This window comes from Geotrypetes seraphini, chromosome 15 (assembly GCF_902459505.1).
Source record: "Geotrypetes seraphini chromosome 15, aGeoSer1.1, whole genome shotgun sequence".
NCBI classification, from domain to species: domain Eukaryota; kingdom Metazoa; phylum Chordata; class Amphibia; order Gymnophiona; family Dermophiidae; genus Geotrypetes; species Geotrypetes seraphini.
This window is the reverse complement of record NC_047098.1, coordinates 8,681,483-8,696,212: the sequence shown is the minus strand read 5'-3', so window position 1 is coordinate 8,696,212 and position 14,730 is coordinate 8,681,483. Positions and strand designations below refer to the sequence as shown.

Sequence of the window (14,730 nt, the reverse complement as noted above, 5' to 3'; positions counted from 1 at the left end):
CACTCCCTCCTGCCGGCAGACCCAACTATTCAAAGTAGCAGGCCGTCCCCCCTTCCTGGTGCATCTTGGGATGCCCTGATTGGCTAAGACACCTCAGGCACCTGAGCCATTCAGGATGCACCGTGAAGGGAAAGGCATGCCATGTTGAAGGTAGGGGGGGAGGCGTCGGTCAGTCGATCCTGGCCTGACCTTTTTTATTTTATGGGCACAGATGGACATATGTAACACACGCACAACAGCTGCGCCTGTTAAAAAAAAAAAAAAAAAAAAAAGCTGCTCTACTCCTGCCCCAAACAGCTGAGCAGCAAGGGAAGCCCTGAAGCTGCTCAGTTGATTGGGTCAGGGAGAGTAGCTAGCCTGACAGGACGGAGGGGCTGTGCCTAGCGATTGCTCTTCTGAGCAAGTGTCAGGCACAGTCCCTCCCTGCTTTTACTGGCAATTGTCCGCATGAATAGTGTGCATATAATTGGCATGCCATTGTGCTGAGCATCGCTAGTAAAAGGAAATTCGCTCCCAGCGTGGTATTTTCTCCCTGTGGTGTTGGAGTTTTGTCATTAGGGGTGAATTCTGCAAGCAGCTCTCACAGACTGGCATTGTAATACAAAATATTCTGAGAGAATTATAATAAATCAATACCAAAAGGTATTATCTCCAATTTCTTTTTTTTTTTTTAATTATGGAAAAATCTTTTTAAGAAAATGTGATATGTGCTCCATCCATACAACCATGGTGTGATTGGCCCAGAATGTAAGAAAGCATCACTGCAACATATTGTTCTTTGCATATCGTACATTTTATTTATTTAAACATTTATATCCTACATATTTTCAAAATATATGAGGGTTACAGAAATAACATTCATAAATCAAGTTGTGCAAATGCATCCCAACATACTAAAATCATACAATAGAATGCATTCCAATACATTTCCACACCATTGGCTCTTCCTCTGATGTCACTTCCTGGACCCACGCCTAGGAAGTGACATAAGAGGAAGAACCGATGCTGGCACGAGCAGCCGGTTGGGGTTGCTGCTCACGCTGGGAACATTAAAAAGGGAAGGGAAGGGGTACGCATGCATGGCAGAAGAGGGGAGGGGAGCAGGGGAGGGGCGCCTCACCCACGCTACGCCACTGATGAGATCAATTTGCATACATCAGGTCTCCAATATATGCAAATTGATCTCATGCTTATTCATGGCGATTATCCGGAACAGGTTCAATGGGGGTCTATTCGGCTGCAGCAGAAATAGAATTGGTCAGATGAGAAGGACTTTATGGTCCTTATCTGCCCTCAAAGTATATAGCCTCTACTGGAGAATGCAGTGGAACCTTGGTTTGCGAGCATAATTCGTTCCAGAAGCATGCTCATAAACCAAAGTGCTCGTATATCAAAGCGAGTTTCCCCATAGAAAGTAAGAGAAACTCAGATGATTTGTTCCACATCCCCAAAACCCCCCCCCCCAAAGCCACTGACATACTTCCACCCCACCCCACCACATCCCATAAAGACCCCCCACCCCAGAGGCCACTGGCGTGCTTCCACCCCACCCCCCAGGAACCAGCTTCGCCCACCCCACCCCCGAGAACTGGCATCGCCCCCAAGAACCGGAATCGCTGTCCCCCCGCTCACCCACACCCTTACTGCGATCAGGCACTGGCACGCAGCACCAACCCACAGGACGTGCCGGTGCCAAAAGCACCTGCCACCTGCTGCTGATCTCTGCTGGGCCTTGAGCACCTGCGCATGCTCAAGGCCTTGTGGCTCCCGCTCTCTCCAAAATTCAAAATCGAGAATCTCATTAGAATCTCGGAGAGAACGGGAGCAGAAGGCCTTGAGCATGCGCAGATGCTCAAGGCCCAGCAGAGATCAGCAATAGGCTCTTTCGGCACAGGCACGTCCTGTGGGTTGGTGCTGCATGCTAATGCTGGTGCCTTATCGTGGTAAGGGATTGGGTGGGCGGGCAGGGATGGGGGATGCCGGTTCTTGGGGGGCGATGCTGGTTCTCGGGAATGGGGGCTCGCATATCGAGTCAACGCTCGGTTTACGAGGCAAGATTTGCAAAAATGTTTTTGCTCGTCTTGCAAAACACTCGCAAACTACGTTACTTGCAAACAGTGGTTTGATTGTACTTGTAGGTTCCTTATCCAGCTCTCCCCACCCACCCAGCACCATTATTAATGGGTAAGTGTACTCTCTCAATAGATCAGAAAATCACATTTAAATGCAGTAATGTAAACCAATTAATCAACCCATTCTAAGCTGATGGTATTTACAGCAAGTGAAGATGAAAAATTGTTATTGCAGGGATGATTTGCATTCAGCCTCGCTGTTCAAGCCTTGGCCATGCACTTTGCTCATGAATGCTTTGCAATCTGAGCACCCAGGAACGAGCAGACGGCAACAGAGTTCTAAGGAGGCATAGTCCTTTGAAAGCAAGTTCTCGTTGACAAATTTGGGTTGTGTTGTATTTTGGCAAAATGGAGCGGTGGCAGCAGTTCTGCAAAACAGACCTCATGACTCTACAGATGATTTCTTCTTGTTGATGTTACCGTCAAACCTTGGTTTGCGAGCATAATTCGTTCCGGAAGCATGCTTGTAATCCAAAGCACTCGTCTATCAAAGCGGATTTCCCCATAGGAAATAATGGAAACTCGGACGATTCGTTCCACAACCCAAAAACTTTAATACAAAACACTGCATGCTGTGAGCGATGGGTAAATTGGACGTGATGCTTTTATTTCGTTATGTGACGTGATGCGCGTCTACGTGCTCATACTGCAAGACAACGCTCGCTTATCGAGTTAAAATTTAATCAAATGTTTTGCTCGTCTAGCAAAACACTCGCAAACCACGTTATCCAAGGCATAATTTAAAGCAGGTTTCTTCAGAGTGAATCAATATTTCTAAATTATCTCCTTCCTCATCCCTTCCCCCCTCCAAAAAAAAAAAAAAAAAAAAAAAAATTATTGCATTGCAACCTACTGTGCTGATTTCTGGATTTCTCTCCAGTGCTAGTTTGGTGTTTCAATCTTGCTGTGCCAGCCGAGAACAAAGTTTGGCTTCAGAAGACAAGAAAGCTCTTCTTCCTTTCCACCGTCTGTTGTCTGAGAGAAAGCTCCCTCGTGTCCCAGAGTGCGGGATTGCAAACGCCATTGTAAGAAGCGTACGCAACCTCTGTTACCATAACAACAAACTACAGGATCAGAAATGCAGATTCTTTCAATGCCGCTTCTTTCTGGACTGAAAGTACTGCAAACGGCAGAGATTCCTCATCCTAGTCAGTGTGCATGAGAATCAAACATAAAAAGATAAGGGGGGAGGGGGGGAAAATGCAACTTATGAGGCATCTCTGAATCAAGAATTTTGCTTGTTAGAAGAAAATATTGTCTGGTCCGGCCTGGTAGCTCCGTGGTTGCACTGATGTCATTTTAGGGAGGTGACCTGGGTTTGCTTCTGGACTCGCAAACTCTGGGGTGCATTAGAACCACTGACCGCATGGCTTCTAACGCGAGCTTTCTTCAAAAAAATGACTGCAACAACCAATGAGTATGCAAATGACTACTACCACATTAAAATCACTGCAGTAATCCGCAGCACACTGCAAAATTACCTTCCTTCTTGTCATTGTGTGAGTGGTGAGTGGTTTATGCACTGAGAAGAAGGGGCAAAAAGGTCACCAGGTTTGCATCCTCTTCTCCTCTGACTGAAAAATAAAAATTCCCTGTTTTCGAATGGCACCTGTATCACCCTCAGGACTCCACAGCTTCTGCTACCCCCCCAGGTCCCCGAGACCACCCAGGGTGAACCTTGAAGAGGCAGGAATTCACTTCCTGCTTCTGTGTTGCCATCTTGGAAAATGGCAGACCCCCATGTGGTGCATCCTGGGATGTACCGAGTGGGCTCAATATGCTAAATAAGGGGCTGGAACCTGATATACCACCTTTCTGAGGTTACAGTCAAAGTGGTTTACATATTATATACAGGTACCTATTGTGTACCAGAGGCCCAGAGTCACAGGGAGCTGCAGTAGGAATCAAACCCAGTTCCTCTGACTCTCAGGAAGCTGCACTAAAATCATACTCCATTAATGGTTGACTATTATTAAGCTACTGTATAAACATGATTTAAAGTCATAGAAGTGTTATAACAGCTTAAAAAAAATAACCCAAAATAGGATTACTAGATATCTAGATCTTAGGACATGTCCAGGTGTCCGTACGGGTTTTCAAAATCTGGCAGTTTGTCAGAGTTTTGAAAAGCGTTCAGCTCAGGGCCGCGTCTGGAGGGCTTTTGCGCATGAACGGATGCGATGCGATGATGTCACACGTAAGTGCACATGCGGGTCACATCATTGCGTTGAATCCGCGCATGTGCAGAGACCCTCCAGACGCGGCCCTGAAGAGATGACGTTTGGGTGGGGCCGGGGTTGGGGAGTGGAATGGGGCAGAGCTCTGGACAGAATAGGGTGGGACTGTGAGTAGAATGGGGCGGGGCCAAGGCAGGAACTGGGCGGGGCCCACAGATCCTCTTTTTTAAAAAAAAAAGATAAAATATGGTAACCCTGACCAAAAAGAATGTGTACTTGAATATTCAGCATCAGTAACCAGATTAGGCCTGGAACTGACTAATCCAAAATGACAAAGATTAGGGGACACTCAAAGTTACAGAGAAATACTTTTAAAACCAATAGGAGGAAATATTTTTTCATTCAGAGAATAGTTAAGCTCTGGAACGCATTGCCAGAGGTTGTGGTAAGGCGGATAGCGTAGCTGGTTTTAAGAAAAGTTTGGACAAGTTCCTGTAGGAAAAGTCCATAAGTCTATTATTGAGAAAGACATGGGGGAAGCCACTGCTTGCCTTGGATCAGTAGCATGGAATGTTGCTACTCTTAGGGGATTCCGAATGGAATGTTGCTACTCTTTGGGGTTCTGGAATCTTTCATTACTCTTTGGGGTTCGGGAATCTTGCCTTTCTTTAGGATTCTGAATGGAATGTTGCTACTCATTGGGATTCTGGAATCTTGCTATTCTTTAGGATTCTGAATGGAATGTTGCTACTCTTTGGGATTCTGGAATCTTGCTATTCTTTAGGATTCTGAATGGAATGTTGCTACTCTTTGGGATTCTGGAATCTTGCTATTCTTTAGGATTCTGAATGGAATGTTGTTACTCTTTGGGATTCTGGAATGTTACTCTTTGGGATTCTGGAATGTTGCTATTCTTTAGGATTCTGAATGGAATGTTGCTACTCTTTGGGATTCTGGAATCTTGCTATTCTTTAGGATTCTGAATGGAATGTTGCTACTCTTTGGGATTCTGGAATGTTGCTATTCTTTAGGATTCTGAATGGAATGTTGCTACTCTTTGGGATTCCGGAATCTTGCTATTCTTTAGGATTCTGAATGGAATGTTGCTACACTTTAGGTTTTGGCCAGGCACTAGTGACCAAATTGGCCACCGTGACGACGGGCTACTGGGTTTGATGGACCACTGGCTAGTCTTATGTTCTTAAGAGGAGGCACCTTCAGTTACCTACCGAGATCTACCTGAAAAGTAGGCATGGTTAAGGATGGAGAATAGTAAAATCTGGCAACCCTACACTTCCTACAAACTGTTAGGTGAAGATGCTAGGATGTCCACCACAGGTGAGAAAGAACATAAGATGGAGCAGAGAGGAGCGGGGCTTTCTCTGAAATATATCCTGGCAATCTGGTTTGTGGTTTTTCAGACACAGAGTCATTTATAATGTTTTTGCTCACTGAGTACTTAACAGTTTGCAAACCATGCTCCATATTGAGAATTTGACAGATTTCGTATTCCTGGAGGCAGGGAGCTACACAGAAGCATATGTTTGTCAGCTTGGCTAACAGTATGAGTTTCTGTAACGAGCAGGAAGAATAAAAGTGTATTATAGCCCACTGGAAACCCCATTACTTGCAGTAAGTAATATGGAGATGAGGGGAAAAGGGGGGAGGGGTTTAGCTCTGGTTGACTGGAATGTCCTTTCTATTAAGTTAATTGAAAGTAAAGTAGAGAGTGGTCTGGAATAGGTGATGTGACCAGTCACCAGGTTAGATTAAAGGCCATGATATTAGTCTTTTATTATTATATAGGCCACTGAGAAATTGGAAGGCAGTACAACCAAAATTGTTTAGGTATCACATTTTAAGAACCTACATTGGGTGACATAAACTTACATTTATTGGTTTTTTAAAGCTTCTATACTGCTACTAATGACTATGAAGTCAATTCAGAGCTGCTATGATGGAAATAGGAATATTAACTGCAGTAATGATGGTACCATCCTCGAGTTACAATATATGAACTATGCTCCAGGTGTAACAATACACTGCAGGAGACATTACATGAGAGATTTCTATTCCGCCATTGCCTTTTGGTTCAAGGCGGATTACAAAAGAATTACAAAAAACGTATTACATGAAGAAGATATCTGGTAATTTCTAGAGGAGATAAAGAGTAGATGAGGTTGCTTTGGGGTATTGGGGAGTGGGAAGGAGCTGGCGGTATTAAGTCGTTTGCAGGAATTTCTTGAAAATTAGCGTCTTTACAGAGTTAGATTGTTTCTGAGATGTCCAATATACACTTCCCCCTCCCCATTCGTGGTTTCGGCAATCACAATTTCACATATTCATGATTTTTTGGGAAGGGGAAAAAAAAAAGAATCCCCCCCCCATAGTTTAGCCTTCCCCCCGACATCCCGGCCTTACCTGGTGGTCTAGCGGGCTTTCGGGGCAGAGACATGAAGGCTGATCTTTCCGCCTCACCACCCAATCATTGCAGTGTTCAATGCAAAGTTACTCCAGGTAGCATACTTGTAAATTATTGCATTGCTAGCCACTACAGCTATGCCAAGATTTCTTTCAAATAGTTTGATGAAGCAAGAAGTATTAAAACTTAGCTTTGAATAAATGACTGGTTCCGACGTGCCACGTTTCAGTACTGCGTCAGCATTTATTCAAAACTAAGTTTTAATACTTCTTGCTTCATCAAACTATTTGAAAGAAATCTTGGCATAGCTGTAGTGGCTAGCAATGCAATAATTTACAAGTATGCTACCTGGAGTAACTTTGCATTGAACACTGCAATGATTGGGTGGTGAGGCGGAGAGATCAGCCTTCATGTCTCTGAGCAGAGTTCTATTTGAATATGCAAACAAATTTATGAATATTGAGCTGAAATCTATGTCTATTATTCTTTACATGTAGTGACTTTTTTGAGAAATACAGATACCTCTTTAGTCACTCAACAATAATAATATAGTAGTTGAGTTCATCACCCCTTTAGTGATTTTTTGACCGATCCAGGGCAAGCAGAGGCTTCCCCCCATGTGTTAATAGACTATGGACTTTTCCTCCAGGAATTTGTCCAAACCTTTCTTAAAACCAGCTGAATTATGGGTGAGGGGATGGAGGGCAAGAGGAGATGCTGGTCTATGGAGAAGAGGGGAAGACCTTGAGTTGCCCCCTGGAGTGGGGCAGAGTGTCAAAGCACACAATTGAAGATTTATATAGAGCGCCGGATACCCTCGGGCCAACCCTGGTTGTTTAATCCAAAAATCTGCCGCATGATTTCTTCTGTTATGTGCTTATAAGGAATGCTAATGTCGGCCATAATGTCTAGTGAATCAGGCTTGTGTCCCTCTGCTATATTTTGGGTTGCATTACAACAAGACCTCCAGGCCATCCTGTTTGTCTGTTCAAAGATTTTAGTTCCTCTTTTATATCAGCAATCAGAGTCCAAGTGATGTTATGCTTAGCAGAGCCATAAAAGACAATCCCATTTCTCAAAAGACCATCCATCCTCTGGCAATTTGCAAAAAAAAAAAAAAAAGCAGAAATGTGCTAGCTTGAAATGTACACACTGTTCGATTCAGGCAGAAATATATCGTGAATTCTCCTGCCCTTGATTTCTTATTGAGGATTTTTTTTTTTTTTTTTTTTTAATGCTGAACACTCAGACCTTGTCGAACTGGTGGACTTGTCAGCTTTTGTGGAGCACAAACAACCTCAGAATTCTACCATGTACTGAGAAGCATTATTTAATAGACCACAAACTACCCTAAAGACTCAGGAAATGGCAAAAAAAAAAAAAAAAAGTGTGTGCCATCCTTTTTCTTACATGAATCTAATTTGTCTTGTGGGAAAAGGCCAATTTTTACAAATGTTCTGTTTAGCTGTTCTTATTTATTTTTCATTTTCTTCAAATTTACCCCAAAATGCCATTAGATGTCTGCCCATGGATCCAGTTTGTGTTGGACGTGCAAGACAGATAAAGGCCCCATTTTTCATACTTTGGGTGTGTGAATTTGAAGATTTTTGGGGGTTTGTTTTACCGCAGGGTTCAAGATGAAAGAGTGGTTGATCGCTGGAATAGTCTTCCACTACAGGTGATTGAGGCCAGCAGCGTGCCTGATTTTAAGGCCAAATGGGATCGGCACATGGGATCTCTTCACAGGGCAAAGGTAGGGGAGGGACATTAAGGTGGGCAGACTAGATGGGCCGTGGGCCCTTATCTGCCGTCTATTTCTATGTTTCTATGTATGTTTTAGATACAGGGCAAGCAGTGGTTTCCCCCATGTCTGTTTCAAACTCCAGGAAATGGACCAAACCTTTCTTAAAACCAGATACATTAATTGGCAATATGTTCAAGAGTATTTCCCTATAATTTCATTGAGTGTCCCCCTGGTCTTTGTAATTTTTGATGGAGTGAAAAATCGATCCACTAGTAGCTGTTCTACTCCATTCAGGATTTTGTAGACTTCAATCCTATCTCCCCCTCAGCCGTCTCTTTTCCAAGCTGAAGAGCCCTAACCGTTTTAGTCTTTCCTCATACGAGAGGAGTTCCATCTTCTTTACCATCTTGGTCGCTCTTCTTTGAACCTTTTCTAGTGCCGTTGTATCTTTCTTGAGATAAGGAGACCAGAATTGAACGTAATACTCCGGATGAGGTCACACCATGGAGCGATACAGAGGCATTACAGCACTCTTAGTCTTGTTAACCATCCCTTTTTAAAAATAATTCCTAGCATCTTGTTTGCCCTTTTGGCCGCCTCCACACATTGGGTGTAAGGTTTCATTGTATTGTCTACAACTGGGATCCTAGTTGTGACTTTAGCATAAAAGATTGTTTCTCCAATTGAGATCCTACTTTTGGACTTTATCTTGGATTTTTTTAATGATGTATTTGGATATAACAAATGTAACTGTTTTGGTTGTTATAGGCATTTTGCTTGCCTCTGTTTGTGCTTCACTTCATCCTTTCTTGAGGCAAGATCTTTGTCGTCTTCGTTTTTGGTAATATTTAGGGGCCAACACTTATGGCAGTCATAGGGCGAACATCTGAATGCAGCAAGAGCCTAACTTGCTCATGGGAGCTACACCTCTGTTCTGCCCATGCTTTGCCCCTATGTACCCTCCCCTTTGCAAATATATGCTATGTAAGCTAAGCAGGTATTTGCATAATATTTGAATTTAGGCATATACTGTATGTGGACACATACACATGTATATGCCAATTTTCTATATATTTATGAGCAAATGCGTGTATATATATATATATATATATATATGGAGGCGTGGGTGACAGATTTACATATAAGAGCCATTCAGTCTCATGCATAAATATTATTGCATCCAGGAGAGGCTTGTCAAGCACTGTTGATCGGATTAATTTCAATGTTTTAATTAATTTGGCAGGGGAAGGGAAGAGAAGAGCTGAAAGAGTCTACTCTAGGATGGGGGGGGGGGTTGGAAGAGGAATTGTGAGGCTCCTGCTGGTGGGAAGGAGGCAAGAGGGACTGAGAAAGGCTACTGCTTTTGGGGAACAAAGGAGAGATACACAGTATGAACGAGTAACAGCAACTTAAATTGTACCCTGACCTCTATCGGAAGCCAATGCAGCCATCGCAGCAAAGGAGAAACGCGATCCTATCGTGACGACTGAAAATCAAGCATGCTACAGTTTTCTATATCCCCTGCAAGGTCTTTATCTGACTAGCAGGAAGCCGCAAATACGATGCGTTACAGGAATCAAAAACCATTCCGCTAACGTGGTAATCATGTGATAACCAGTTAACATGCGCTAACCTGGATATACTAACTGATAAGCACGAGAGCGCCCGTTCTCCATCCTCTTCAAACAAAAAATGTAAAAAAAAAAAAAAATTTAGGGCGCTTTTGGCACTTTCCGCTGGACGCCCGAAGTACGTCCCGCGGTTCACCATTTCAAACTGCCTTCAGCATGCGTTGGCACCTAAAGCTTCCTGGTAAAAGCACCTCTCAGAGGGGTTCTTATACTAAGGCAGAAACCATATGCATGTATGGAAGGGTTTTTAGGGGACAAGGACGTCTGCAAATGAAAGCATAACAAGAAGCACTCGGCGAGGAAAGAGAATATGTGCTCCTGTCCATTAGGCAGCAATTTCTGATATCCTCTGTTATTATTTCTCCATTTATATAACAATTTTAGATAAAATGATGTACAATTTATTTAATACCATATATTACGTATTAGAAAATAGGTCCGAATTTATTTTTTTTTCTCCCAAAGTCAAATCGTGTTCTTTTACTTACAGGGTGAATTTCAGTCGGAGCTAGAAAGTATAATTTAAGAATTTATCCAGGACACTTAAATTAACATTCTCCTACTTTTGTGCAAAGCCCCGGTGGATTTTTATATAGACACAAAGGAGACATTTCCATAAGTTGGAGCCTCCTTTTTACACTCCCTGATCTTATTATCTAACAGCATCTGGGTGTCCAGAATGCATTATAGCAGGGGTTCTCAATCCAGTCCTCGGGTCATAACCTGCCAGTCAGGTTTTCAGACTATCCCCAATGAATATGCATATTTGCATCTTAAGAACAGCTGGGGAGACACTGATAGAGAAAACTCCGACAGCCTGGTCTTAGGGCTCCTTTTACGAAGGTGTGCTAGTGTTTTTAGTGCATGCACACGATTAGTGCACGCTAGCCGAAAGCTACCGCCTGCTTAAAAGGAGGCGGTAGCGGCTAGCATGCGCTAAAACCACTAGCACACCTTTGTAAAAGGAGCCCTTAGACTACAGGAGGGACTATCGGACCTATCACCACTCCAACCCCTTCTTTGGCCGCAATAAATTCAAACAGTTGCTTTGGTTCAAAAAACAAACAAAAAAAAATTTTCCTGTAGTGAAACACAGCACTTAGCCGGAAACTTCAAAATAAAGGATGCACCCAGGGCCAAAACCCTGGGCTATGAAGTAGTCTTATGGAGCAAAAAATACAGTATATTTTAGACATATGAATGATAATTTCTTTGGTTCAACAATTCGGATTTTTCCAGATGTCGCTCAGGTGATGCAGAAAAGGAGAAAGGAATTTCTACTTCATAAAATGCTGAGGGCACCAATACTTATATTTACATCTGCTACATAAAGAATTCTCCAGTCATGGTACATGGCTTGTCATGCCGCTGGGGCTTCTGCATAGGCAGGGCAGGATTAATTTGTCGAGGGCTCCTAGGCACACAAGTACACTGGGCTCCCTGCCGCCCCACCCCACCATGTGCCCAGGTGGAAACAGGAAGCTGCGTCAGAGGGAAGCTTTGGGCAAGCAGCACCACTTGCAAAACTACAGTTCCTGTTGCCTTTCTTACCCGCGTTGCTTGCTTGGCTTACTTTCTCTCGATGGGGGGGGGGGGGGGCAGCATTGCTGGACCCCGCATTGCTGGATCCCTTGTTGCCAGATCGATGCTGGAGGGGCCCATTGCCGTTTGGAAAAAAACAATGTTGATGCCCTCCTTCATCGGGCTTCCTTGATCATTTTGGCCCTAGGCACAAGCATACTGGGTCTATTGGTTAATCCTACCCTGTGCATAGGGTAGGACAAATTTTAGTGAGACATTTACAGCATGGACAAAGGGGTTTAGATTACAGCAATTACAGTATAGACATAACATGCAGATTTACAAATATAGACTTAGTGGACATAGGGTGGTTTAAATTGCAGCATTTTCAGTGTAGATATACTAGGACGTGAAGTAGCTTTTCTTTGCAGGTGGGTGCATCTTTGTTGTCAGAGAATGTGGTAGTAATTCAGGTTATATTTGCGGTGACATGTGAGTTTTAGCGAGATTCCATATGGTATACTAGGTGGTGTCTTTGGGATTCCATACGTCCTGGGTGTAGACGTGGGTCTTCAAGGAGCTGGGTTTGTAATGAGGAAGGTTTTCATGGCTTTTCTGAAGTTCCAAAGACTGTCTAGTGATCTAATGCACTGTTCGTCAACCGCTGGTCCGCAGAAAATTCCTGCCGGTCCGCGCAGGGCCGGCGAGATCGACGCCATTAAATTTCCTGCCCCAATGGTGTTGGCGGAAATCTGCTGTTCCTCCCAGCCTCGGGCGATCAAGACAGGCTGCTGACATTGGGCATTCCCTCTGTGAGTCTCGCCTATGTGGAAACAGGAAGTTGAAACAAAATAGGTGGGACTCGGAGAGGGAAGGTCCCGATATCAGCAGCCTGTCTTGATCGCTGCCCCTGCCAAGTCACTGAAGAGGGCTGCGGGGAAGGTGCAGGTAGAAGGGAGATGGTCAGGGTGCGTGAGGGGGGGTCAGCGTGTGGATTGGGGCCATCAGAAGCGTCTGTGCTGAGAGTCTGCCCACGTGCAGGATGCGGCAGGTAGGGGCCTCCGGCTCGTCTTGGGCGGCAGGGCCTGCGGTGCAATGCTGTTTTTGCCGGCTTGAGGGGGGGGGCACAAATGTGCAGGGCACGCAGGAGCAAGATCATGGGGAGCCTTCGACAATGGCTGTCTCCCCTCCCAGCAGCTCTCATACTTGCCAGGACAGTAATTCACTTCGGCAACTTCCCCTTTCCTCAGAGGCGGCAACGGACCCAAGGCTGCCTAAGTAAATCACTGCTGCAGGCAAGTACTGAGAGCTGCTGGAAGGAGAAGAAGCAACTGTTGGAGGCTGGGAAGCTGCTGGATAAAGGGAGAGCTGCTACTGGTCCTGGAGGGAGGTAGAAGGAGAGATGCTACTGGGTGGGGAGGAGGGAAAGGGATGGGAAGAGAGTTAATGTTGGATAGGGGGGAGGAGGGAAGGGAGAAGGAAAAAAGGAAGGATACAGCTGGCAGGGAGATTACAGGAGGGGAAGGGTGTCAGGGGTCATGGTGGAATGGAGAGATCAGATGAGGGAAAGGGGAGAGAAAAAGGAATGAGAAAGTAGAGAGAGATTGATGCTGGAAAGGGGGTCAGCAGAGAAATGAGAGAGGAATAAAGATGCTAGATCTGGTGTAGGAGAGATAAAAATGAAGAAAGCAGTGAAGCTGGAATGAATGATGTAAAAAGGAGAGAGGAGGCACAGGCTGGATGGAGAGGGGCATAGAAAGAAGTCAGATACATATGGAAGGGGGAGAGGGCAGACAGTGGATGGAACGGGCATATGCTGGATTGAAGAGACAGGGCAGACGCTGGAAAGAAAAGAGTGAAAAGAAGATGAAAGCAGAGACCACAAAAGGTAGAAAAAAATAATTTTATTTCTATTTTGTCATTAGAATATATCAGTTTGAAATATATATCCTGCTAGAGACATAACTGGGGATTGCAAAGCCCAGGCAGTGCTTCTTTAGCTTCCAGCTGGCTTAGGGCTCTCTCTGACCAGGGAGCACTCCCCTAACACTATTTCTGTCATGTGTGACTGCAGTATTCTGTTGGCATGATATTTCTGTGTAGCATTCTATAATAATTTGGCTTGTTCAGTTTTCTTGATAGTAGAGGGAATATATGTGAAGGGGAGGGGAGACAGGGGTTTTGTTGGTCCTTGCTCTGTATATTTATATTTAAAATGACAATTGTACAGAATATTGTTTCTTTTTATACTTTAATAAAATATGTTCAATATAAAATCATAACTGAGGCTTGTGCGGATGGGATCAGATGATTTGTGGGGACCGAGCTTGCAGAGACGGGACGGAAATGTGTTTTTTTTAAATTTAGGTTTTAGTAGTTTGCCGGTCCACAAAATAATTCTTTTATTTCTGCCAGTCCACGGGTATAGAAAGGTTGAAAAACACTGATCTAATGGATGGGGGGGATGATGTGCCACATTCTGGGTGTGTAATGAGAATCAGAGCATCTTCAGGCCGTCTCAGACGTGAGTGAGCGGCCTGGTGGCAGGACCAGCCGTTTTTCTGTTTGGGATCTCAGTGATCGGTTGGGGACGTAATTTTGAAGTTTTGACGCTGTGTAGTTTGGTGTCATTTTGTGGAACGTCTTAAAAAGCAGCAGGGCCTCCCAAGGCAGACAGGTTTCAGCGGAGATGTCGGACTTAACGATGTACCCTCCCCCCATCTGGATTGCGTTTGATGCGACCGTGGTTTGAATTTACACGGCGCAGGAGATAGGCCCGGCAATCTACTTCTGTATTCTACCAAGAAAAATTGATGATGACGACGAGACCTGCAATTCATCAAGTCGCTAGGCTTTGAGCACGAGTCGATGGCACCTAACAACAACTTAAAGAATTACCCTGGATTGTAAAAGGCCTCAGGAAGTGTAGGAAAAAAAAATCCACCACCACTACAGTTACCATGGTAACAACATCATCTGTGATAGTTAGTAAATTCTACATTTCAGATGCTAAACTCCTTCCAGGAGCTGAACAGTCAGTCAAATGTATATACCTGTATTTCTTCAGGCTTTATGCTTTTCAAAGGAGCATTGCCCTCAGATT

The 14,730-nt window shown here is 44.3% G+C and overlaps 1 protein-coding gene across 2 annotated transcripts in view; it reads left to right on the top strand.

The window, feature by feature from the left end:
- The window catches only part of KAZN (kazrin, periplakin interacting protein), a 455,715-nt gene that overhangs the window by 119,532 nt on the left and 321,453 nt on the right, over window positions 1-14,730 (top strand). The gene's annotated exons all lie outside the window — the stretch shown is intronic.